At 38.6% G+C, this 25,577-nt stretch overlaps 1 non-coding gene and 1 pseudogene across 1 annotated transcript; one reads left to right on the top strand and one right to left on the bottom strand.

Moving 5' to 3' along the window:
- Positions 1–694: 694 nt before the first annotated feature.
- LOC133832278 (CDP-diacylglycerol--serine O-phosphatidyltransferase 1-like) lies at positions 695–25,195 on the bottom strand (annotated as a pseudogene).
- LOC133833280 (small nucleolar RNA R71) lies at positions 4,956–5,061 on the top strand. The gene has a single exon (XR_009892672.1). It is a non-coding gene; the product is annotated as a small nucleolar RNA R71 (small nucleolar RNA).
- Positions 25,196–25,577: the final 382 nt, after the last annotated feature.

Raw genomic sequence — 25,577 nt, 5'->3', positions numbered from 1 at the left:
TTTGGAGCTTGTTTTGGTGATTGTCCCAAGTAAGCTTGTGCATAGAACTTTCTCAAGTTCTTTGTAACATTGTCTAAACTTAGTAATTCAACTTTTCCCTTCTGGAATTAAGACAATGAAACATTAAGACACCGAAACATTAAAAATTTCACCTTAGTATCCATTGAAGGGTAAGGAAATCTCAAAATTTTACCAAACTTTTCCCTTCTACAATGTCTTCCTCTGTTGGTGGGCAGTAACTGATATTGAGTAATTGACACTGTTTAAATCAATGTAAAGAAGATAAGGACAATGGAAATAAGTAGAATAGAAATAGCTGCGTCAGTCTAGAGAAATATGACGAATAGAGAAATTTAAAAGATTGAAGCAATTTCAATAGAAATACTGGGTTATAAGAGGCCGCAAATACGTATACATGAAGAGAAATATGACGAATAGTCATTGCTAGGTTTTCAGAGAAATAGAGGACGAGATTGAGAGAGGGGTGGTGTTGGAGAAATGGACGGCCAATGAGCAGATCGTTGAAGAGATATCTTCTGAGGAATCCCTTTGATCATAACAAGGCGATCTACACCTAACATCACCTGTAATGCCATATATTTCACATAAGAAATTGTTAATATATAAAACATAAGATATATCATTAAATATACAAATTAGAGAGGAAAAAAATATTAATCTACTAAAACTAGAATTAGGAATTGTACTCGCAGATTGTAGGAATTGCTATTAGCCACCACAATACCAACCTATACACAATAACGGGGTTTCGAGGAGGAATCCACAAACAGAACTTCAGAAAAAAGGTGTTGAGCTCTACTGTGAGGAAGACGATACAAAGACTAACAACTTGAATGAAACGCCATGGACCAAGCAGGGGATGCCACTCATCTTTGTCCCACTGAGCTGGTGTAAATTGTTCTAGTGTTCTTTTGACCTGAGTCAGTAAAAAATGCATCTAACTCGGTGTCAATAACAAAGGTTCACAAGAAACAGAAAATGAGACATGACAAGAAAATTTCTTAAGCTAAAAAGTACAGGGAATCCATGACTTTCTGTTTACATGAAAAAAAACACTAAAACACATGTATTTCTACACCAAACAATATGATCCAATTTTCAACTTCTTGCTACAACTTAGTAACTCTCCATTAAATATTCAAAACTAAAACACCAAAATCAGAGCATACTTTTCCAATAATATTAACTCTCCATTAAATATTCAAAACTAAAACACCAAACTTAGAGCATACTTTTCCAATAATATTAGGTTGACGACTTATCCCAACCCACTTGTATGTTTTTCCATCAAAGTACCTAACAGTATGCATTCCTGCCCAAGTACCTGCAACATACACACCAAAAGAAACTTGTCATAATTTTCACAGAAAGCTCATATAGCAGACAATGAAAAATTATAGCCAGAATCTGCTTAATATTGTAGAAGAAATAATTGAATACTATGGCTACGGACAGAGCTCAACAATTTATAAGCAGAAATTGTTAATAAATTGAGTTCTCACAAACTAGTTGCAGATCAAAATATCAAGAACAATACTGTCCCACCAGCATTCATTAAAATTTGGTAGCATGTGACGGAAGGTAAGCTGAAAATGCCACGATAAGCTTTAATATACAGCCATAACCACCAAAGCACTCAAAACACACTTGTCGGAAACATAAAAGACATTTGATCTCCGCTTAAAGAAGGAGAAAGCAGAACCAATTTAAATAAATTGTGAAAGGCACACAATAAAACATATTATATTTGTGAAAGAACTAACCTCCATCATCTCAAATCCAATTGATAGCACCCAAAGAAGAGGCTGATTACGAAGCAATATAGCTTTACCCCCACCATCCAATAATATGATCTAAAACGAATTCATCAAAAAGTGTTTCCTATAGAAATTAAAATATTATAAACATAGAGAAGTCAGAAGTCTGCTTAACTGCAACATAGAAGATGTACATAGTACACCAAGAGGATATGATAAGAGAATATCATAAGTAAAAAGATTATTGAAGAAGAAATCATACATAAACATTTTTAAACCTGCTTGTAGGATTTTCAGGAAGATATATGCGGCAGTCAGCTCCATAACATCTTTCAGGAAGTTCTGCACGTAATTACAAAGGCAGAATTTGAAAGTATAAACAATCAGCATAAGCTTCTCATTCAACTGATGAAAAATAAAGAATTTGCATAAATAATATGCAAAGTTAAATTTTGCAAGCTTAAACTGCATTACCAACACCAAGATCCGGATGGAGAAACTTCATAAATGGTCGAGCATCATCTCGCTTCTAGAAAGAGAGAAAATGTAAAGTTGTTACCATAAGATATAAATAAAAAAACAAAATCATAGATAAATGAATAACTTCAATTTAGACAAGACAATGATAACTGTTCTAACCAAATCGTCCTGCGTCACACTAAGAAGCCTAACCTCCTAATCCAAAGTTAACAAAAATTTGTTACAGCTCATCTAAAACCGGTAACCAGGGTGGTTATTTATATATTTAGTTTCCCTTAATATATTTTACAATGTTCACATCACACAACTCATAAACTATTAGACTCCTAAATTAAGGAAGGGGAGAATTGTTGCATTTAATTTATAAAAAGTAATAACAATTACAAAAAAGGAAACTTGATATTGCCAAATCAATCAGTTTATGATTTACCATAGCCACTTTCCTTTTTTGAGCTCTTCTCTTAAACATGCATCAACATGCTCTCGCTTCACCCGCTTCTCAGATGATGATGGCTTATCTCTGTTAACACAAGCCTAAGAAGCAAAATCACATTAGATACCTCTTACTTGAATCTTTATCTCAGGAAATCTGACATAAATAACAACTTTTATAACATCAATAGAAATAACTACCCGATAGAATAAAGTAGCTGCAAGGTCAACAAGACCATACTGTGTCCTACTTAAAGCTCCAAATATATCATCTTTAGTTGCCCCAGCCCTGAATAAGTATAGATTTAATATTATTATTCTATTGATAAAGCAAGTTGTATAAATAAAAAGATGACAGTCATCATCTATATTACAACCTAGGCAGTAGCAAAAATGCTCCTTCTAAAACGTAGTGAAAGACAAAAACAAAAACAGAAACACCTTCCCATAAACATCTTAGATTACAGCCACAAATACCAATCACAAAGAAGAGTGGAGGATTAGAAGAATGCCTTAAACTCCTTATTATTGAAGATTCATATAGGTATAGATTCAATATTATTAGTATCAGCACCAAAATCAAAAATATAAACTGAGAGAAAAATGGGAGAAAAACAAAACACTAACCAGGGTACACTGCAACTATTTGAGTCATGACCTCTTCAATAATCCATCCATTTCTATCAGAAAGGGGGTTTCTTTGCTAAGTACTTCTTGTCTCTCCTCTGTAACGGGAAATACGCTTGTCAAATTTGTAATAAGTTTTCCTTTCATAGATATCACCTTTCTTTGATTCCCATGGGGTGTGGGAATAGTCATTCTCCATAACTTTACGGTCCAACTCACCACCCTCAAACAGCTTCATATAGAAGCTAGTCTGAATCAACCAACATAAGAAATGTATGTTAGGAGAAGAATTGCACCTCAAGAAGATATAATAAATAAATAATTTAATTAGAGAGATTCATATTTTACCAAAATTTCAAGAAGAAAGAAGAGAGGGCTCGGACCCCTCTGCAAGACCGAGCTATCTATGACCTCTCTACGAGACCGAGCCACCCACCCCCTTCGTGAGACCGAGCCACCTACCCCCTCCGTGAGACTGAGCCACCCACCCCCTCCGCAAGACCGACCCACCCACCCCCTCCGCGAGACCGAGCCACCCACCCCCTCCGCGAGACCGAGCCACCCACCCCCTCCGCGAGACCGAGCCACCCATGACCCTGAGCCCGTCATTTTCACAAGACCCACGAGCCCCTGTCATTTGCGCCGTTTACCGATGATAGGGAAGGTCAATTTTTCAAATTAGGGGAGAGAAGAAACAAAGGTTGTGATGGAGATGGAGGTGGAGTTGTGCGATGGAGCCCCTGTCAAAGTGATTTGGGCGGAGAGAAATGAATGAGGTGAGGGAAAGAAAAATTGGATTTGGGCAAAAAGTTAACACGTTTTTTCATTTGGCGCTAAAATTTTTTTTGTCTCGCGCCTATAATGTAATTTTACCTTTTTTAATCTTACTTATTATAATACTTTTTGAAAAAGCTTATATTCATGTGTTATGGAAATAGAGATTTGTTGTAGTGTAGCTTCCCCATTTGAATCTCAAGGTTCCTCAAAGACACTGCTTGACTTTCAATCACCACATAATTCTTGGCCATATACTCTTTCATCAAATTCTCCAAAGATCTTCTTTGAGAAGATTGCGAAGGAAGAGGAGCTCTTGGTTGTTGTTGAGAAAACCCTAGTGGACAATTAGGCTTGTTGGGCAAGGATGCACCACTTGAAGTAGCCCCTACACCTCCCCAAGAAAAATAGGATGTTTCCTCAAACCTGGATGGTAAGAGAATCAATATGGATTGTTGCGGTTGACATTTTAATTCCCCAAGTAACTTACTGAAGTGGAATTAGAATTCAACTATCAAATGTGTGCCCATCTCCACAATAAACACAAGACACATCCATTACTTAGCCCATAGGTGCTGGTTATAAATTACCCCCACACTCATGGTCTTTTGGTGGTTGCTCATACAAGAAACTTGAGCAGTCAAAGCTGTGAAAGCATCTACCTCATGAATACTAGCTACCTTTCATCCCATTGGGGCTCTAGCATTAGAACATTGGTAATTATTGTTGGCTATCCACTCAAAAATCTCATATCCTTCATTTTAGGACTTAGAGAGAATAGCCCCATTTGTTGCAGCATCCAAAACTCTGTGAGTAGAAGCTTTGAGACCATTGTAAGAAGTCTATATTTGAATACAATGTGGAATATCATGATGTGGGCACTTCCTCAATAACTCCTTGAATCTGTCACAAGAATCACACACCGACTCATTCTCAAACTGTTGAAAAGAAATAATCTTATATTGAAACTTAGCATTTTTCCTTGGAGGGAAATACTTCATCAAAACTTTCTCAGCTAGCTCATTCCATGAAGACATCGAGTTGGAAGGAAGTGTATTGAGCCAAGCTCTAAGATCTATCCCTCAAAGAAAAAGGGAAAAATTTCAACCTCAAGTCCTCTTCAATAACGCCTTGCAACTTCAAGGAATCATTCACCTTAAAAAATGAGCAGAGATGGAGATGAGGATCATTCGTAGGCAACCCACTAAATTCAACCATTGTCTGCAACATTTGGAACATCACAGGCTTCAACTCAAATTGAACTACTTGAATTTCAGACCTAACAATGCCAGGATTCAGCTAATTAAACATAGGGGTAGCGTACTCCCTTATGTCCCTCTCTCTATTATCAGCCATAAAAATAACATTGGCGACATTAAGAACATTGATTACATTATTAGCAACTTCAACAACCACATTAAACATGAGTTGAGTCAAATCTCCTCAAGCCTTTCACCTTCTTAAGCCAGTTAGGCCCGTTGTTCCATTAGTCTACTTTCAAACGTGCGTTCAATATCAGGGTAATAGGGTCTAGCTCAAGGTCTTGATGAACGTTCATTCAACAAAATCAATCTAGAAAAGCACAAGATCAAGAAAACACGATTAGCACAAAACAAGAAAAATAAATTACAAAGTAATTAATAATACACAAAATTATAATTTAAATCCCCGGCAATGACGCCAAAAACTTGTGAATGTGCAAATCATTGCTTAGAATCTTAAAACAAAATTATTGCTTAGAATGTAATATAGTGATAAGTAAGTATTAGAATGTGCAAATCATTGCTTAGAATCTTAAAACAAAATTATTTGGGATGATTTTTGAAAGTTAAAACTAAATAAAATAAATTTAAAAATGCTTAGAAAAATGACCAATAAGCAGAAAATAACATCAAGGTAGAATCAACAATGAAATTCAAACTTGAATTACTAAATTCCCTAAATCAGTATACTGGACAATATGCTATAACAACATTTTTAGCAAAACCTCCCAGAGTAATGAAAATTCTCAATTATTTCATAGGTTTTTTCCAATTCTTATGAAAAAAATTTGTCCACCTAATTAAACATATTCCTATGCCAATTCAGATTGAAGAACACAATTATAAGCACCAATTCTCATGAGTTATGCAATGAAAATGATATATCCTTATATTATCCACTAAATAAAATCTAACAAAGGCTAATCACTTGCATCATCCAAGTAAATTCCAACTAAATCTAATCTTTCTAGCATTACATCCAATTCATCAACTTGCTATTGATGGCCAAACAACAACAATATATAGGCATTAAACACACTTGGATGACAAAGAGAGATTTCAATTAATAATTCTTTAAAATTTTATAACTATGATTTAGTGTTCATTAATAATCCAAGTCTCAAAAAGTTTAGCTCATAGCTAATTTAGCAAACACATACCCAAATTGAAATCTATAATCCATGTGTTACTAAAATATCTATTAAAAAATGGAAAATAGAAGAGTTAGAGAGAGAGAGAAGAATAAGAACAAATTTCTAAATAGATGATGTATGATTTCCCCTCTTTGTCATTCTTTTTCCCTTCTTTGACCTCTTGTACCTCTTCTTCCTTCTTTTTCTTCAGCAATTTTGGCTCTCTTCTCCCTCCAACAATGGCAGCCACACCTTCATACGGTTGGTACCTCTTTATTTTCTCTAGGGTACAATCCTTACCAAAAATTAGAAAGCCCAAACTCTTTTATTTTTTTCCACTTTTTTGCCACCTCCTATATGGTCACTACTTTCTTGACAAAAGTACGAACATGTGGCACTTTTACTTTCCCATGCCAGTTGTCAAAACAAAATTAAAATGACTTATTCCAGCTGGCGTACAATAGTCCACGCATCTCCGAAATGTTGTAGAAAGCAAATCTGCACATTTCAGCTTTTTCCAACTTCTTCTTGCCATATTTTAATTCAATTTATTATAAATAAATGGAAGAAAAAATTCAATTTATTTATGTATTTAAATATTTTAGTAATTTTCAAAAACATTAATTAAATTAAATTGAAATATTACACAATGAAATCTAAAGTCCAATAATAATAGTCTCTAAAGTTCTCACCAACTAATTTATAATTATTAATTATTTATATATTTAAAAAGCTTAATTGGGCGAGTTGGCAGCGATTTGCAACCCACTCAATGTACTAATGAGGTGAGTTAGAAAATATTTCTAGTTATTCGACTTGAATTTTTGTACATTTTTTCACATTTAGATTGGGTGGGTTAATTAAGTTGGGCGGATTGTAAAAATTTTTAACAACCCTACCTTACAGTTTTTGTGTGTAATGCTCTAAAATCCTAACCCTAAGACCTTATTAGGGTAATAGTCATTTTAAATTGATTCAAAGCTTGAAAACCAAATGATATACTATATAGCGTATAAAAATTTGTTAACATTCTTATTAAAATCATGCGGCATTCGAATATCAGTATTTAAAATAAAACATTTATCTTAAGTGCAAGTAACCAAACAAAACTATTTTCAGTCGCCATTCATAGTAAAATACATTTAAAACCAAAGGAATAAAAAAAATATTTAATAAAACTTTGGCGTTTATGTCCCTTTGATCGTAACTAGGTTGAGAGGCTCTCATGATATAAAATTCCTTTCTGGATTGGACTTCACCCGTCACCACAAAACAATACTAACATATGACACCTGCAACACAGTGTACCTATGAGCTAATGCACAGCAAGAAGAGCTATGTAGGTCACAACCTCAAAGCCTAATCATAAAACATATACTAGCTCAACCATCACATCTTAAGTCATAACATATCATAAAAGAGTCATAATATGGTATAATATACTATAACATATCATAGCGTAATATAATAAAATCATAATGCATGTTACCAATGTCATTCCAGCCATTCATCAATATCATTCTGGCCATTATAACCACAATCGTACCGCCCTTGCAACAGCCAACTACCCATGTAACAGCCCACTACCCTTGTGACAGTCCCTTGGTTCTTACCACATACCAAATTAAAAGAATATGTATTCCTTCTCTCTTTCCACATGTGTTATATTCATCATAACATACTCAAAGAATGATATAATCAAAACTTATAAAGTAAACGTGAACATGCATCAATACACACAAGAATGCAATAATCGTAACCATCATAACATATATGAAAAGGCATAGTCATAACATAACATGAACGATCATTACCATTAGATCACACATACAGAACACTTGTGCACTCCAATTCACACCCTGTGTTACAGTGACCACTCTTCTTACCTCAGGTCCAGCAGCAATGCAATCAACTCCTCTCAAGTGCCTTTCCAAGTCCTAAATCCAAAACATACAACAATATCATTTAGAGACTCATAACTTAACAAAATATCTTGAACCAATCTTACACATTCTAAGAACCAATCACCATTAAAGTGTTCTTGAGAAATTCCTAAAATCCCCAAACATAATACCCTTAAACTATACCATCAAATACCCAACCAAAACCATAAAAATGAGGAAAAACATGATTTCATGGCATGTAGCACGGTCGTGCTACCCTTTGGGAGCGGTCGTAACTGACGGAGAACACAGATCCCAACTTTTCTTCAAACAGCCATAAGTCTCTCAATTTAAATATGATTTGAACGATTATTTTTGCATTTTTCTCATCCTAAATCTCTCTATATCATCATAAAATTCTTAGATATTAATATAAAAAAACTTCATGAGCAGCCCCTAACTCCATAACTCTAACATTCTGTTGCAACAAAACTTCTTCTTCCCCAAGCTATCTTTCCAATCTTCAGGACCAGTAATGATAACATAATAAATTTAACCCTAGCATGTTTCTAACCATTATGGATTAACAACCTAGTCTCTAACATGCATATAAAACCAATCATCCCAACCTATCATGCTTTCTAATCAAATCCACCATTAACATAACTCAAAGCTTCAAGAACTATCAAAGAAACTTTAAAAGTGTGAGAAGTTCTTACCAATATCATGTGCAGCAACCTAAGCCATAAAAAGCTCCTCCCAAAACATCCTAATTGAGTCCCCACACAAATTCCTAATGATCCATATGTATATGAAGAGATCCTCGTCCTTATTCTTCCTTAGATCTTGAACACTAGTATAGAGAGAGAGTGAAAGAGAGAGAGAGAGAGTTGTCTCCTTTAATCATGTGTAGAGCATCCACCAAATTCAAATTGTGAGTCTAACCCTAACATTATTCTCTCACTTTATATTTATAATGACTCACTATTGCCAAATTACCATCCTACCTTTGATCTAAGCCATTCTAACCTTTTCATTAATCCCTTTTTAGTAATTCCCCACTAAACTATTAGTTTTCGTAATCCATAATTAACTTATTCCCCATAAGTTATCATTATTCCACTATGACCCCTCTTTCAACAATTCTTGACAATAAAGCCCCTAGCACTTGAAACATAAAATATGTTACACAGATATTTATATCACATAAACATATTCATATAATCACATAATACGTAATTTCGTAAAATTACGAAAACACCCCTCAAGAGTATTAAATTACCAAATTACCCTCACAGGCCAAAATTACCAAAATACACATGAAACGAAAAGACGGATATTATAGTGTGGTGGGAAATTCATGTATGTATATGTTGAAGGTGAGACCTCATCAACGAAATTAGTTCAGAAAACTAAAAGGTTGATAAGAAAATGATGAACTTAGGAAGAAAACTTGAAGTAAAATTGTAGAGTAAAAATGGAGGAAAACATTTATATTGCTCAATAGTCTGAGTTTATAATATATTTTCCAACCCCTTGGTTTGAGGGGTAAGGATCTATTTATAGTGGGATCTAATGGCTCCTGATCGATAGTGGTCTTAGGGGACTAGATAGTACACAGGTACACTGTTAATGTGGTGACACAAGTAGTCGTGGTGCAGAAGGATGTGCTGTCAGCTCTGGTACATGGTCAGTGGTATGTAGGAGACAGTGGTGTTGTTCTTAGTCTTTATACTATTTCGTACCTCCACTACTTGTTTGGCATGGATGTTCGACACATACTCTTAATCCTTTTGGTTGGTACGTACATTTCGTACCTGTGTGTGTACCATGTACCTAATGGATCTTTTCACCTTTCCAAGATGTGTATGTGATTCAAGCCTCCTTACATTCTACTAAGTGTTGGAAGGTTGGCGAGATTGAGGCTTGAAGTGGTATCTTTACGCATAGACAAGTGGAGATCCTGCAAGACATGAGGGTGCATAGGTCGTGCAATAATGGTTTCTTGCATGCAGGTTTCACATAGGCGACACGGGAGCAACATTGGCTTCGTGAGAAAGTTGGGTGCCTAGACTCCGCCAGGTGCCTGTGCACTTGTACTCTATGAGGTGCTTGTACACCTAGGCTCCATGAGCCACCTGTGCACCTGGACTCTGCTAGGCGTTGTGGACCTTGGCTCTGTGAGGTGCTTGTACACCTGGCTACGTGAGTCAATTGTGCGGCGGGCTCTGCGAGGTGCTCTTGCACCTTGGCCCTGCGACGTGGCTGGGGTCTTGCGAGGTAGTCTAATGCCTTATCTCTCTTGGATTATATCTAGAGCTCATACTATGTTCCATTGGAATTTTTTGCATCCACACTTGAGGAGGCCTTTAGGCGTTCTTGTAGACTCTTTTGGTGCCAACTTTGTGACATGTATGGTACAAGTGTGTTTCTTTGTTTTTGAGATATGGAAAAGCATACTTCATCAAGTGAGGATCCTTAAGACTCCTTTGAAGTTTAATTAAAGGCAATCATTCCTTGGTACATATCCCATAGGTACCATTGGTGTACACAACATCTGTCTGCACGAAGGAGCTTGAGGCTACTCGGAGGGGGCCCAAGAAGTAGCATCTAGCCTAGGTGAGCCCTTGTGTGGTATTCCTAAGTTGTTGCCTTGGGTGGTTTGGGTGCATCCAACGCTTGTCAGATTTCAAAGTGAAGTGTGCTTTACCAATTCTTTCTTGTGGTCCTTTCATCTTGTTGGCTACTTCTTCACTTTCAGAGTAGCAGGTTGACTCGACTGTGAAATCTACTAGTACTTGCTCGTTGAATGATACCGTTAAAGTATAAGTGATGTCAAACCGTCTCAGATCCATGGACCATTTTAACAATCTTCCTATATTTTAGGGCCCACAGAGGACCTGCTGTAGGGGTAATTGGTGAGTTCTTCAATGGAGTGGCATGAAAGAATGGCCACAATTTTTGACAGGCTGTTATAGGTGCAATGGCTAACTTCTCCATTTCGTGGAAGCAGGTCCCAACGTCTATGAGGGGCTTGCTGACAAAATAACCTGGTTATTGGAGCTTCTTTTACCCTTTAATCGGTGGTGAACGTAAGGCATATTAAAATATGGTCAACTAGAGTTACAACTTTTCCAATTTCTTTGGCAAACTCGAGAAGCATTGCGAGACACGACCATATATAAGGGTGCTGTAAAAAATGGTCCTGCATAGAGGGATGCTTTTTCCTGAGGTGCGGTCTTGCATGGAGGGGGTGACTCTCGCGCGTGGAGTGTAGTTATTATTTGTGAGATAGTTTTTTTTAGTGTTACCACTTGCTTGCCCCCCCCCCCCCCCCCAATCTAGATTGAAATTTTTAAGTGTTCTTGTGGACTTATTATGATTCTACACTTACTATGCTATGGCGGTAGTGTTGTGTACCTTCTTGTAAACCATGTTGTTGACAGTGAGTACTTGTCAACGAAGTTGAAGATTCTAGTAACAATGGTAGCAGGATTTGAGCTGTCATGGTCGCATGAATGGAAGGCCAACTAATCGATATACACGCATGCGTTACATCCATGGTGGAGTTGTCAAGTGTCGTGGCATGGTGCTATTGCCTAGTGAGACATCACCTGGTGACTAGGCATAGATGAAGCATATGACACTTAAGAATATGCTTTGGAGGGTATGATCGAGTGTTAGGTGAAAAGAACCAAGGATGGACATACGAGGCCACAAAAAAAGCCATTCATGAGAATCGACATGAGGGTGACCTTGCTATGCGAGACCTTCTTGTATAGCGAGGCCTCTTGGCCTCCCTTCGTGCCTTCAAGTATTCAAGCTTCATCCTTCAATGCATGAAGGACTTGCTTGTTACATTTTTTGTGAGTACGATACATGCACGATGCTTGGAGGCATATAAGGCAGGAAAGGATGTTATTCAGATTGGGCAAGGAAGATCTCACTATACGAGATGGTCTCACACAGCGAAACCCTCTCGCATGGTGAGGCTTACCACCTTCTTTTTACACTTCATCCAGTCACATGTTAGGACCTTCATCGAAAATCCTTTCAATGGTAGAGCTTATAAGGGGCCTAGGGGCATGTTAAACACTTAGATGACGATGCTTGGAGGCCCTAGGCTGTAGTGGTCTCATTATGTGAGGGCCCTCTCGCTGTGCAATACCATCTCGCAGAGCGAGGCTTCTTGGCCTCATTTTGTTTCTCTGTGACTTCATTCTGCATTTATAGCTGCAAGGTTGCATTTAGATAGATGTCCAATGAAGGAGTTGAGCCCAATTGAGTAAGAAGGCTGAAGGAAACCTCGCCGAGATGGGGTGCCCTTGCTATGCGAGACCCTCTCGCAAGGTGTGAGGTGTCTCGACCCTTTGTTGACTTGAGAAATTCCTTTAGGACATCATTACTTGGTGATGCTACGAGGGATGTCTAAGGTAGGAAGCGAACTCAATTGGGAGCCAAGGTTATGGGAGGATTTCCATCGTTCATATTTGGTAAAGTATGAGTTGAGATGCATCTCGTTGTGTGAGATGGATATTACTAAAGAGTGCCATAAAGTTGACCTTGCATTATGACCTCTGTAACACCCTACTTCTCTGTAACACCCTACTTCCTTAAAGTTGTTACTATGTGAGTTTAAAACGTGCAATTAACTCGCTAATCGAGGTTTTAGGTTAAAAGAGTAGCTAAACTGTAATAATAGTCATATAATTTGAAAATGTAACCATTCATTGAAATTATAAAACGTTATACATTTGGGATCCCAAAATACTGTTTAGAAATATTTACAACTCAAAATATGATTAAAGTCGACTAAACGATAAAATTAGGTTTAATACATATCATCTTCCAAAAATACCGCTGGCTGTGGCAGTCAAGCAGACTGAACATGTACACGTCGCTTCACTCTCTCCGTACTCATGGTTGGTCGACCTTTCGCTTGCCCTTACCTGCACCATAGAACGCCCATGAGCCGAAGTCCAGCAAGAAAACTTAACACAAAAAATCAACATATACATAACTATCAATCAGCATATAACAAGACAGCCAACAAGCTAAACACATAGCGGCCATGTTGTCCCAAGCGCTGTACCAGGCCCTGGGTTCATGGTCTACACCATGAAAATGTCTCAAGCATCCGAGAAGGGTCTCACCCTGTCGACTTATACTTCGGAAACTCAACGCCACTCCCAGCTCTTGCCATACTCGACCTTGCACTCCACATGTTTAACGTCGTTCCCGGCCCCTTGCCGTACTCGGCTTCCTGCTATTCTCGGCCTTCGCCGTTCTCGGCCTTCGCCATTCATTCATAGATATGCAACACATAGCATATATTCAACAAATACATAAACAATAGGGCTACGCCCTACAACACAATCACATAGGGTCGTGCCCTGTAATACAAACTATAGGGCCACGCCCTGCTCTACGGTTACAACAGTATTCTTACCTGTGTGCCAAGCTTTCCGAGCACCGGTTTCCTGAGCACAGGCTCCTAGTCCGAGCCCAGTTGAAAATTTAGTCACAACGTATCAACAATATCCATCCATTAAGTTCTAATCCATTAAATAACTTTGGGTTATAATTCTAGTTTCCGGGACCTTGAATTCTATTAATCCGGGTGATAAAATCCATCCCGAGCCTTAACTTTTGGATTTCTGAGCATAAAACCTTCTCAAGGTCCAATATCCAACTAAGTTCCGTGGCCCCAAGGCCCTATGTCGCAGCCCGCCTCAACCAGAAGCCCAGCTTTCCATTTTTGCCTATACGCTCTGCGGCCCAACCTATAGGGTGTCGCGGCCCGCCCTTCTTCCTGGCCTTCCTTCCTTTGAACCAAGAAAAATCCCCAATTTTCACAACAAAACCCAGCCAAATTACCCCAAAACCAATCTAACAACTCAATTTAATCACCACAGTAGTTCTAGAATAGTCCCTGCAATAAAACCTAACAAAAAGCTAGCTTAAAACCTCATAAAAACATAAAGCTGAGCTGAAATCTTCCACCCATGCATACTTAAGGTTAAAACCATAATTCTAATAAAATAGTCAACAACAACTCTTACCTCAATGATATTTCAAGCCCTGTACTGTCTTCCCAAATCCTCAAACTTCTAGCCCCCCAAATTCCAGCCTTGAGTTCTAAATTCCTAGCTTAATTCCCTCAAAGTTTTCTTCAGCCTTCAAGCACCCAAAGAGAGAGAAACCGAGAGATAAAGAGAGGGATTCTTCCACTTTGTTCTAGTGATTTCCTAAGGCCTCTCTAAGCTAAGTATTACCGCTGCCAAATGATCAAACTGCCCTTTAAACTTATCCTTAACCCTTAAGTAACCCAAGGGCAATTTAGTCATTTACCAAATCTTGTTAAGTACTCGAGTATTCCTATAAATCCCTGTTTAATCCCAATATGTCTCAACCATTACTAAATTACTACCCGTTACTCAATAATACCCGAACACATATAATATTCCCAAAATTACCCCTAGGCTCCTTCCGAGCCGGGTATTTGACCTCGTTGTGACTTTCCTAGCTAAATCGCTCCCTAAGACTGTCTCGGATCGTGCATCACAAATAAATCACCACTCACACGTGGTAAAGATCACAATAATCACAAATATTGCATTTATGCTCTCAATGGGCTAAGATTACAAACATGCCCTTAATAACCAAATGGGGCCCACATGCATATTTAATTCACCTAAACATGCATTTCTAATCATATACTCATCAAATTTACATATTAACGTAATAAATCACTTATTGCCCTCCAGGCACGCTAATCAAGGCCCTAAGCATTATTAGCAAATTTCGGGACACTACAACTATGACCTCCTTACAGATATTTCATCCTCGAAATTACCTGAATAACTCGGGATACCGATCTTGCATATCTGACTCAAGTTCCCACGTCACCTCCTCAACCTTGTTGTTCCTCCATAGCACTTTCACCAAGGCAATGGTCTTGCTTCGCAAGACTTTATCCTTGCAGCCGAAAATTTGAACTGACTTCACCTCATATGATAAATCCTTGTCCAGCTCCAAGTTCTAATAACTCAGTACATGTGTAGAATCTGATACATACTTCTGGAACATGGACACGTGAAAAATATCATGAACTCCTGATAGAGCTGGAGGCATCGCCAATCTGTAAGCTACCTCTCCAACCCGTTCCAAAATCTCAAAGGGGCCAACAAAACTAGGGTTCAGCTTGCCCTGAACACCAAAGCATGTTTCCCCTCTCAAGGGAAAAACCCTGAGAAACACATGATCACCGACTTGAAACTCTACACTCCTGCGTTTCAAGTCTGAGTAACTCTTCTGGCGACTCTGGGAGGCGAGCATTCAAGCTCTAATTCTTTTTAATCACCTCATTGGTCCTCTGAACCATCTCAGGAACTAATTTCCTTCTCTCACCCGTCTCATTTCAATGGATAGGTGATCTACACTTCCTCCCATATAACATCTCATACGGAGCCACCCTGATAGTCGCCTGATAACTATTTTTGTACGAAAATTCAATCAAAGCGAGATACTTACTCCAAGATCCCCCAAAATCAGCACACAAGCTCATAGCATATCTTCCAGTATCTGAATTGTTTTCTCAGACTGTCCGTTTGTCTAAGGATGATAAGCAGTACTAAACCGCAACTGCGTGCCCATAGCCTTCTGCAGACTCTCCCAAAACATGGAGGTGAAGGTAGGGTCCCTGTCAGATACTATTGACCACAGAGCCGCATGAAGTCGAACGATTTCCTTCACATACAATTCAGCATACTGCTCCACAGTATAAGTCATCCTAACAGGCAAAAAGTGGGCGGACTTGGTATACTTATCCACAATCACCCACACTAAACCATGTTGTCCCACGGTCTTTTGCAAACCAACCACAAAGTCCGTGGTGATATCCTCTCACATCCACTCTAGAATCCGTAGAGGCTACAATAACTCTGCTAGCCTCTGATGTTCAGCCTTTAATTGCTCACATGTTAGGCACTTAGCCACATAATCCACCACGTCCCTCTTCATTCCTGACCACCAATACAAGGTTATCAAGTCTTGGTACATCTTCGTCATACCTGGATGTAAAGAATAAGGAGTGGTATTAGATTCATCCAAGATCTCTCGCCGAATAGAGAAGTCCTTAGCTGCTCCGACCAAGACACTCTCTCTGTGCCCTCTCAACTGGGGATCCTTCCCTTATGCGTCCTTGATCCTCTCAAGGAGTGTAGACTGAAGAGTGATGTTGGCTAACCAACTCTATACCCTCTTTAGTCATCTCCTTATCTAACTTATTAGATATCTACCTTGAACTGAACAATTGTCCAGCGCCCTTCCGACTTAATGCATCAGCCACTACATTAGCCTTCCCAAGATGGTATAGGATATCACAGTCATAATTCTTTACCAATTCCAGCCACCGTCTCTTGCGCATATTCAGATCCCTCTGAGTAAAGAAGTACTTCAAACTCTTATGGTCGGTGTATATCTCGCACTTCTCACCATATAGATAATGTCTCCAAACCTTAAGTGAAACTACAACCGCTGCCAACTCCAGATCATGCATAGGATATCTCTGCTCATACTCCTTTAACTGTCTCGATGCATAGGCTATCACCTTTTTGGCTTGCATTAGCACACACCCTAAACCTAGTCTGGAAGCATCACAATAAACTACAAACTTCTCATTGTCTAACGGCAGACTCAATACTGGAGCGGTGATCAGTCGCCGCTTCAATTCCTTGAAACTGTTCTCACACCTGTCTGTCCACATGTACTTAGTCTTCTTCCTCGTTAATTCAGTCAACGGTGTGGCTATCCTAGAGGACCCCTCAAAAAACCGCCGATAATAACCTACCAATCCTAGGAAGCTCCTAACTTCTAGGACACTGCTTGGTCTTGGCCAATCCCTCATTGCCTCAGTCTTACTTAGGTTAACCAGAATCCCCTCCTTACTAACAATATGACCTAGAAACGTGACTTGCAGTAGCCAATACTCGCACTTGCTAAACTTAACATATAACCTATGCTCTCTCAACCACTGCAATACCATGCGTAAATGCTGCTCATGCTCTGTCTCTAACTGGAAGTACACCAGTATGTCGTCAATAAACACAATCATGAACTTGTCCAAATAGTCCTTGAAAGCCCTATTCATCATGTTCATAAAAGCTACTGGGGCGTTGGTTAATCCAAAGTACATAACAAGGAATTCATAGTGTCCACATCTCTTACAGAAAGCGGTCTTTGGTATGTCCTCCTCTTTAATCCTTAACTGGTGATAACCTGACCAGAAGTCAATCTTAGAGAACATTATCTTCCCTTGTAACTGGTCAAACAAGTCATAGATCCTAGGTAATGGGTACTTGTTCTTAATGGTCAACTTGTTTAGCTCCCTGTAGTCAATACACATCCTAAGAGATCCATTCTTCTTCTTAACGAACAACACTGGAACACCCCATGGTGAGAAACTCGGTTTGATGAACCCCAAATCCAGTAACTCCTGCAATTGAATCTTCAATTCCTTAAACTCTGTCGGAGCCATCCTATAAGGTTTCCTAGATACTGGCTCTTCCCAGGCACCAACTCTATAACAAACTTGATCCCCCACTGTGGCAGCAACCCTGGCAAGTCTGCTGGAAATAGATCTGGAAACTCACATACTAATCTGGTCTCACTCAGTCCAACCAACACAACCCTAGAGGTATCCACAATGTTCGCTAAGAACCCTATGCAACCTTCCTGCATCATGTCTCTAGCCTTCAGTGCCGAAATCTTAGGTACCCACGGTCCACTAACTGTCCTCACAAATATAAACGGTACCTCCCTTTCTGGTTCAAAAGTCACCATCCTACGCTTGCAGTCAATTGTCGCCCCATACTTTGATAACCAATCCATCCATAGAATCATATCAAATTCATCCATCTCTAACTCAATCAGATCAACAAACAACTCTCTACCATCTATCTCTACTAGCAGTGCTCTATTCCATCTCCTAGAGACTACCAGTTCCCTTGTCGGCAACAAGGTCTGAAATCCCCTAGCATACAAATCACTAGGTCTACACAGATGATCTATCACTCTAGTAGACACAAACGAATAAGTAGCCCCTGAATCATTCAATGCAATAAAAGAAGAATCGACACTAGAAATCTGACCTGTCACGACCAAGGGGTTAGCCTCAGCCTCAGTCTAAGTCAATTTGAATACTTTGGTAGGACCGACGTTGTCACTCTGCTTTGGTTCCTCTTTCCTAGCTTATGGGCAGTTCTTCTTCAAGTGGCTGACACTCCCACCAATAAATCAGGCCCTGATCTTGCACTCTCCATAATGTTGTCGCTTGCATCGAGGATACACTAGAAAACTCCTCCAGTTATTACCCCCACCCTGACGGCCACTAAAAGCACCCCGTGCCCTCCTATCCAAGCTAGGAGGAATGAAAGAATTTGGGGCCTTTCTCCTCTGCTCACTAGGGTCACTACCCCAACTAGATCTGATAAAAGGAGGCGCCGTCCTCCTAGCATCGCGCCTAGCAGTGCCCTCTCTCCAAATCTGATCCTCGAGCCCTCAGCTGTAAGGGCCTTCTCCACTACCTGGGAATACGTAGTGGTCTCTGGATCCAAAGTAATCTTCATATCACGGACGATCATGACATTCAACCCCCGCACGAACCGATCCCTTCTTGCCGTATCTTTCGACACCAAATCCGGTGCGAACTTCGCCAACCGGTCAAACCTCAAAGGATACTTAGTAACTGTCAACCAATTCAGAGTTAGGTTGATAAAGTCATCAACATTCGTAGCTCGAACTGTAACACTATAATATTTCTCGTTGAAAATGTTTCTGAACTCTTCCCAGGTAATAACTGCAACATTTCTTCTCTGAGTCACTACATCCCACCAGATGTGGGCGTCCTCTTTGAACATGTAGCTGGCACAAGCTACCCTCTCATTCCCTTCCACCCTCATGAAATGTAGGATGAAGGAAATCATATTCATCCATTGTTCTGCCCGCAGTGGGTCTGGTCCACCATCGAAGGTGGGAGGATGTTGTTTTCTGAACCTCTCATACAAAGGGTCCAACCTATTCTCCATAATAAGCTGAACTGGCACTGATACCACAGCCTGCTAAACCTGCAACCCAATGCCCTAAGGAGGGGCCTGTTGCCTCAGCTATCGAAGCTCTTCTTTTGTTCTGTGCAGTCTGGCTTCCATGTCGGCAAACAACTGTTTCCAATTATGTGGGGGCAGGAGGAGGGTCCTGACCTTGGTTGTCATCCTCGGCCCTACTGCCGCGGAGTGTGGCTGATTGTTGAGGCATCTCAACAATATTCCTGCAATCAACGACACCACTCATCAAGCATGATAACAACATCCAAAACCGCCTCCCAATTCACGTCAACAATCCATAACAGCAATCCACAGTACAAAAATAACATACAACACTCAAGGGGCCATGCCCTGACATCATGCATATGTCAACACATTCATCATGCTCTACATAAAATAACCAGGCAAACAGGGAACTTAAGCACATAATCAAGCATACAATTCAATTATTACCAACCAACCCTGGGTCGAGCTTATCACTGGCAACGAGCGTACATGTTCAGTCAATCTCCATGAACCATAAACGTTGGCTCGCTCTGATACCAAGTTGTAATGCCCTACTTCCTTAGAGTCATTACTAAGTGAGTTTAAAACGTGCAATTAACTCGCTAATCGAGGTTTTAGGTTAAAAGTGTAGCTAAACTATAATAAAAGTCATATAATTTGAAAATGTAACCATTCATTGAAATTATAAAACGTTATACATTTGGGATCCCAAAATACTGTTTAGAAATATTTACAACTCAAAATATGATTAAAGTCGACTAAACGATAAAATTAGGTTTAATACATATCATCTTCCAAAAATACCCCTGGTCATGGCAGCCAGCCAGGCCAAACATGTACACGTCACTTCATGCTCTCCGTACTCATGGTTAGTCAACCTTTCTCTTGCCCTTACCAACACCATAGAGCACCCATTAGCTGAAGCCCAGCAAGAAAACTCAACATAAACAATCAACATATGCATAACTATCAATCAGCATACAACAAAGATCTTCCAAGATGTATCTCTACACCTCAGCACGTGTGTGGGCATGTAGAGTAATGGTGGAAAATTTTATGATTGACAAGATGTACTCAACTCATGACAACTTGGAATATTAGGTCTGAGATAATTTTCAGGGATAGGAAAAATATTACGTTATATTTTGTTATCTATGAAAAACTTAGAATATTCTCTCTGTTAAGCGCATTATGAAAAAATTTCTATCTAGTAGATTTATAAAAGAATGAACAAAATTTAAAATTCAAAATTCAAATTATAAACTAATTTTTAAATAAATAAACTATATAAAAGAAATATCAAAATCCATTCATGGACCTTGTTACACGTCAACTACAGTGCATGCACTGTGGCTCACGTGTAACACATCCCTGATTTCAGAGATGTGTTCCAATCACTTTCTTTTAATTATTATTTAATAATGATTTCTTTAAAAAAATATCTAAACTTGATAACTTATATTATCAGATTAATTAAAGAATAAATATCATTTTAAATTCAAATCCAATTTGAATTATCTTAAATATCTTTTAACATTATTTATATAAATAAAACTAATTAATTCAAAATTAATTATCTTAATTATTTAAATGCCATTTTCGAAATTTCCAAGTAATTTAAACATATAACTTCAAAATTTCCTTTTTAATTAAAATACCAATTTAAAAAATTCTATATTAATTAAATATTTTGCCTCAATTACATATTCGACCTTGAAGAACAAATTTCTTCCAAATATGTCATTTTCATGATTTTTCTCAATTTTAACTCTTACCTTGAATAGTGTTGATAGATCCATCTCAAGGACCTATAATTTCAAGCTCCAATAAATTTAGATTATTAATTAAAACTATTTAATATAATAAACTTAATTTATTAATCTCAATATTTTTCCACTAAAAATATGAGACTGCACTCTTGTAATTATAGACATTTATTTAGTGAGTACTTTTAAGTATAAAAAGTGTCCATTGATTTAATCACTAAATAAAATTTAATCCTCTATTAATGATTCATAATTAAAGTAGATATTTATTATCGCTTAACCTCTTTAATTATATCATGTTTCTTTAAGTACCATTAACATTACTAGTGAAGGTTAATTCATAAACTGATTTATGAATTTGAGCTCAATAACCTTTCATTTCTGAAGGCCAACCCTTAAGAGAACCATTATTCAATTCCTATTGGAAAGATATAGATTCCATATCTATATATTATGTTCCTGGCCATTTACATCAATGAGTTTCCAAAACAAAAGTTTTTCAGCTTGATCATTTTGACAAACCATAACGACTGAATCAAAGAACTCATATGACATAAACAAGAGTTCATAATAACTTTAGGATTAAGATCAATTTATATATGATCATCTTATGGATATGTTGAATTAATACTTATAACGTAAACAATATTATTATGTATTAATAATATATTAGGTCCCGTTTATGAATAACCACTTTATACAAAGTACCTCGACTAAGATGTCCTACTACATCAGTAATCTGGATCTAGATTACATGTATTCATAATACTAGTTAAACGTACTTATAGTATTTAATCCAAAGATTGAATATAACAATGTTTTACATTGAACTATTTAAATTCGTTCTTTACAATGTTAATCCTTTTTCACCAATACAAGATTGTAGTCAAAATAACGAATTTGAGAATTTTCTAATATTCATATAATATTATTCTAATAATAATAATAAAAAAATCAATATATGCCAAAAATCATTTCAATTATTTATTTCATAAAACATTGTTCAACACATATGCTTTAATGTGCATGTATCCCAACAATCTTCCACTTGCCCTAAAGCAAATGAGGCATCTCCCTATAACCCATATTGCTAACATGGTCTTTAAAAGACTTGGTACACAAAGTCTTAATAAAAGGATCTGCAAGGTTATGTTATGAAGCTATCTTCATAGCTGCTATAGCTCCTCTTTGAAGTCGTACTTCCTCTCAATATGCTCTTCTCTCTTGTAACTCCTTGGTTCCTTCGAGTTAGCCGCCCCACTATTATCACAGTATAGGATTAGTGGTTTATCCATGTTTGGAACAACTTCCAGATTAGAATAGAGCTTTATGAGCCACATAGCCTCTTTAGCTGCTTCACAAGCCGATATGTTAAATAATCAATATATTAAAAAATTCATTTCAATTATTTATTTCATAAAACATTTTGCAACACATATCCTTTAAATGACACTAATCCCAATACTGTTTTCTTTGGTATGGGACTTTGAGAAACTCTTTTTTTGGTATGGGACTTTGAGAAGCCCTTTTATTTTGCGGAACTTTTGGAAGTCCTCATGGACATAGTTCCAATAGTCTTATTAGTGCCCCTTGATTATTTTTATGAGGACATGTTAACCCTTTGGGTGTTCTCCATCCTTTTATAATTTATGTTTGCGATTTTTATTTTTGTTCGAGAAGCGTCCTTCACATTATTAGGCATAGTACTATTTTTGCAAGTTTCTTCTTTGAGACCCTTTTGGGCTAGTCGACTCATGTCAATCTAGACTTATACTATGGACCTTTCTTCTGGTTCCTTTTTTTTAGCCAAGGGATACAAGGCTTATGGGACTAAGGTATATTTCGTGGAGACAAGGGCTATAAGGCCAAGGCATGTCTGATGGATCAGGGGTCATGAGACTGATGGCACCAAGGCATATCTCGTGGTGTCAGGGGCTCTAAGGCCAAGAGTTGTCTCACGAAGCCAAGGGACATGAGGTTGGTGGGACTCCTTTAGCCCAAGGGATACAAGGCTTATGGAACTAAGGCATATCTTGCAAAGCCAAGGGCTATAAAGGTCGAGGCATGTCTCATTGAGCCAGGGGTCATGAGGTAGATGGGACCGATGCATATCTCGCGGAGCCATGGACTATAAGGCTGAGTCATATCTCACGGAGCCAGGACCTATAAGGCCAAGGTGTGTCTCACAAAGCTAGGGGTGATGAGGCTGATGGGACCAAGGCATATCTCATGTAGCCAAGAGCTATAATGCCATGGTGTGTCATGAGGCTGATAGGATCTAGGCATATCTCATAGAGCCAAGACCTATAAGGCCAAGGCGTGTCTCACGAAGCTAGGGGTGATGAGGCTGGTGGGACCAAGGCATATCTCATGCAACCAAGAGCTATAATGCCAAGGTGTGTCTCACAGATCCAGGGTTCATGAGGCTGGGGCGTTGTGTGGGGTGGTCATCATTTAGGGTGACTATCCTTGTATGAACGTGCAACTTTTGAAAAAAAATTCATCCTTATGACGTCTTTGAGGGTAGCTAATCCTTTAAAATGGCATATGCTCTCTTTATTTTTTCTTTTTCTTACTAGCCCTATGCCCCCCAAGTGGTTGGCGGGGTTTATCTCATCAAACACTTTCAATATTATGCTCTCATGCGCGTTTTGGGAAAATTCTAATCAACAATGATTGATATTCCCTCCTTGGTGTGTATGTGGGTTTGAATTACATGGGTTAAATTGTCGGTCTGTCCGCCATCACAACCACTGACATCACGAGCCTTCAGAGCTTGGTGAATCTTCGTAGTAGAATGTTGTAGCATTCTCCAGTTTCCTAGAGTGTTCATGGGTATCCTCAAGTTGGCAATGCCATCTTCCACTCGGGTGTACGTTAGAGCCCTTTCATAGAAATCGCCTATGTCCAATATTTCTCGCTTGAGAAAATTGTTCCACATTTTGCTATTTGGATATCCTTAGTTAACTCTCCCACTTTAGCTACCTCTGCCTTGAAGCGTTGAAAGTACTTTTTCAGACTTTCATTTTCACTATGCTTTACATAGGCAAGGCTTGTGGTGGGTGTCATGTTGTCAATGAAGGCATGGTGTTGCCGAAGGAATTCTTCTGCGAGTTGCCTATATGAGGAAATTGTCCTTGGGCCTCAATTTCTGAACCACTTTTAGTCTGGGTGAGGTTTAGCTTGGATTTGTTATAAAGTCATTAAAGGCATCCAAGTGACATTTTTGGTCTGCTATGCCTTCATAAGGTGTCATGTGTGGTTCGTTGAAGTGGATGGGCGAGGTTCTGCTTAGATCTCTCTTGAAAGTGGAGATTCTTCATCAAACTCATTGCCACCTAGCTTTCCTCTTGGCACAGGCACTATCTTTCTTCTAAGATACTTCATTTTTGTGTCTATCTCCTTCTTCATCCTGTTTAATGAGTACAGAAGGTCGTTGGTGGGTGGAGCTTGTGTTTATTCTTCTTCATGAAAGAAGTTGCGTGGACCTTCTCTCCCTTTACTCCACATTCTCTTTGTTGGGACATGTCTCACTGATCCATTGGTGTCTTTTTTGAGGTGGAGGTGTTAGCACCATGTGTTCACTCCAATTTTGTTGACCGCGTCTTCGACATGGAACCTTGATGGTGGTCTGAACGTGGGGAATTACTCCTTGAAAGTTGTGTCCTTCCACCATCATCAGGGAAGGTTGTTTCCTTTCTTCCTCACTTCTCCCATGGGTTGTGTTTTTCTCTAGCTAGAAAGTTGATGGGCCAAGACCATATCGGCTCAAACAGAGAACCATAGATGGTCTAGGCTGTGGTGGCATCTCTAAATTTCTACAAGAAGCAACTGGTAGTGCTGGAAGAGCCACAGAGGATGGTATTGATTGAGAAGATTCTTCTTCTTCCTCGACATGGAACTGATGCACTTCCAACACAACTCCATTTTCCGACGGCGGAGGAATTCTCATAAATGCTTTCAGCCAGGTCTATTAAGGTGAACCTCTACGTCTTCGAGGCGTTTGGACACCTTCACATAATTCTTTAATTGAACAGATGGCAGAATAATTGTTTGGAACTTGTTCTTCCAACAAATGACGCCAAACTGTTGACGATGAGAACTCATCAATGAAGTTAGGTGGAAAAACTCAAAGGTTGATAAGAAACTGATGAACATAGGAAGAGAACTTGAAGTAAAATTGGAGAAAAACATTTGTATTGCTCAATATTCTGAGTTTACATTGAATTTTCAAACTCCTTTCTTTGAGGGGTAAGGATCTATTTATAGTGGAGCTCTAATGGCTCCTTATCCATAGTGGTCTTGGGGACCAGATAGTACATGGGTACATCGAC

The sequence above is a fragment of the Humulus lupulus genome, chromosome 4 (assembly GCF_963169125.1).
Source record: "Humulus lupulus chromosome 4, drHumLupu1.1, whole genome shotgun sequence".
In the NCBI taxonomy this organism is placed as follows: Eukaryota; Viridiplantae; Streptophyta; class Magnoliopsida; order Rosales; family Cannabaceae; genus Humulus; species Humulus lupulus.
Note: the sequence above shows the minus strand (reverse complement) of the source record. Positions and strands in the feature narration are given on the sequence as shown.